We start from the raw sequence: 3234 nt of genomic DNA, 5'->3' as shown, positions 1-3234 counted from the left end.
TAGTATTTGAACCTGTGTTGATCAATTCTGATATATTTCGTCTTCAGTTCATCCGAACGAGAAACTCAAGTCTAACTCTAGTAGTTTTTGAATCTGTGTTGATCAATTATGATATATTTCGTCTTCAGTTCATCCGAACGAGAAAATCAAGTCTAACTCTAGTAGTTTTTGAACCCGTGTTGATCAATTCTGATATATTTCGTCTTAAGTTTATCTGAACGAGAAACTCAAGTAGTATTTGAACCTGTGTTGATCAATTCTGATATATTTCGTCTTCAATTCATCCCAACGAGAAACTCAAGTCTAACTCTAGTAGTATTTGAACCTGTGTTGATCAATTCTGATATATTTATTTTTCAATTCATCCGAACGAGAAACTCAAGTCTAACTCTAATAGTTTTTTAATCTGTGTTGATCAATTCTAATATATTTCGTCTTCAGTTCATCTGAACGAGAAACTCAAGTCTAACTCTAGTAGTATTTGAACCTGTGTTGATCAATTTCAATATATTTCGTCTTCAGTTCATCCGAACGAGAAACTCATGTCTAACTTTAGTAGTTTTTGAACCCGTGTTGATCAATTCTGATATATTTCGTCTTCAGTTTATCCGAACGAGAAACTCAAGTAGTATTTGAACCTGTGTTGATCAATTCTGATATATTTCGTCTTTAATTCATCCCAACGAGAAACTCAAGTCTAACTCTAGTAGTATTTGAACCTGTGTTGATCGATTCTGATATATTTCTTTATCAGTTCATCCGAACGAGAAACTCAAGTCTAACTCTAGTAGTTTTTGAATCTGTGTTGATCAATTTTGATATATTTCGTATTCAGTTCATCTGAACGAGAAACTCAAGTCTAACTCTAGTAGTATTTGAACCTGTGTTGATCAATTTCAATATATTTCATCTTCAGTTCATCCGAACGAGAAACTCAAATCTAACTCTAGTAGTTTTTGAATCTGTGTTAATTAATTCTGATATATTTCGTCTTCAGATCATCCGAACGAGAAACTCAAGTCTAACTCTAGTAGTATTTGAACCTGTGTTGATCAATTCTGATATATTTCGTCTTCAGTTCATGAGAACGAGAAACTCAAGTCTAACTCTAGTAGTATTTGAACCCGTGTTGATCAATTCTGATATATTTCGTCTTCAGTTGATCCGAATGAGAAACTCAAGTCTAACTATATAGTAGTTTTTGAACATGTGTTGATCAATTCCGATATATTTCGTCTTAAGTTCATCCGAACGAGAAAGTCAAGTCTAACTCTAGTAGTTTTTGAGCCTGTGTTGATCAATTCTGATATATTTCGTCTTCAGTTTATCCGAACGAGAAACTCAAGTAGTATTTGAACCTGTGTTGATCAATTCTGATATATTTCGTCTTTAATTCATACCAACGAGAAACTCAAGTCTAACTCTAGTAGTATTTGAACCTGTGTTGATCGATTCTGATATATTTCTTTATCAGTTCATCCGAACGAGAAACTCAAGTCTAACTCTAGTAGTTTTTGAATATGTGTTGATCAATTTTGATATATTTCGTATTCAGTTCATCTGAACGAGAAACTCAAGTCTAACTCTAGTAGTATTTGAACCTGTGTTGATCAATTTCAATATATTTCGTCTTCAGTTCATCCGAACGAGAAACTCAAATCTAACTCTAGTAGTTTTTGAATCTGTGTTAATTAATTCTGATATATTTCGTCTTCAGATCATCCGAACGAGAAACTCAAGTCTAACTCTAGTAGTATTTGAACCTGTGTTGATCAATTCTGATATATTTCGTCTTCAGTTCATGAGAACGAGAAACTCAAGTCTAACTCTAGTAGTATTTGAACCCGTGTTGATCAATTCTGATATATTTCGTCTTCAGTTGATCCGAATGAGAAACTCAAGTCTAACTATATAGTAGTTTTTGAACATGTGTTGATCAATTCTGATATATTTCGTCTTAATTTCATTCGAACGAGAAAGTCAAGTCTAACTCTAGTAGTTTTTGAGCCTGTGTTGATCAATTCTGATATATTTCGTCTTCAGTTTATCCGAACGAGAAACTCAAGTAGTATTTGAACATGTGTTGATCAATTCTGATATATTTCGTCTTTAATTCATACCAACGAGAAACTCAAGTCTAACTCTAGTAGTATTTGAACCTGTGTTGATCGATTCTGATATATTTCTTTATCAGTTCATCCGAACATGAAACTCAAGTCTAACTCTAGTAGTTTTTGAATCTGTGTTGATCAATTTTGATATATTTCGTATTCAGTTCATCTGAACGAGAAACTCAAGTCTAACTCTAGTAGTATTTGAACCTGTGTTGATCAATTTCAATATATTTCGTCTTCAGTTCATCCGAACGAGAAACTCAAATCTAACTCTAGTAGTTTTTGAATCTGTGTTAATTAATTCTGATATATTTCGTCTTCAGATCATCCGAACGAGAAACTCAAGTCTAACTCTAGTAGTATTTGAACCTGTATTGATCAATTCTGATATATTTCGTCTTCAGTTCATGAGAACGAGAAACTCAAGTCTAACTCTAGTAGTATTTGAACCTGTGTTGATCAATTCTGATATATTTCGTCTTCAGTTCATGAGAACGAGAAACTCAAGTCTAACTCTAGTAGTATTTGAACCCGTGTTGATCAATTCTGATATATTTCGTCTTCAGTTGATCCGAATGAGAAACTCAAGTCTAACTATATAGTAGTTTTTGAACATGTGTTGATCAATTCTGATATATTTCGTCTTAAGTTCATCCGAACGAGAAAGTCAAGTCTAACTCTAGTAGTTTTTGAGCCTGTGTTGATCAGTTCTGATATATTTCCTCTTCAGTTCATCCGAACGAGAAACTAAAGTCTAATTCTAGTAGTTTTTGAATCTGTGTTGATCACTTCTGATATATTTCGTCTTCAGTTCATCCGAACGAGAAACTCAAGTCTAACTCTAGTAGTATTTGAACCTGTGTTGATCAATTCTGATATATTTCGTCTTCAGTTCATGAGAACGAGAAACTCAAGTCTAACTCTAGTAGTATTTGAACCCGTGTTGATCAATTCTGATATATTTCGTCTTCAGTTGATCCGAATGAGAAACTCAAGTCTAACTATATAGTAGTTTTTGAACATGTGTTGATCAATTCTGATATATTTCGTCTTAAGTTCATCCGAACGAGAAAGTCAAGTCTAACTATAGTAGTTTTTGAGCCTGTGTTGATCAATTCTG

Source organism: Papaver somniferum, unplaced genomic scaffold (genome assembly GCF_003573695.1).
Source record: "Papaver somniferum cultivar HN1 unplaced genomic scaffold, ASM357369v1 unplaced-scaffold_5, whole genome shotgun sequence".
Taxonomy (NCBI): Eukaryota; Viridiplantae; Streptophyta; class Magnoliopsida; order Ranunculales; family Papaveraceae; genus Papaver; species Papaver somniferum.
Note: the sequence above shows the minus strand (reverse complement) of the source record.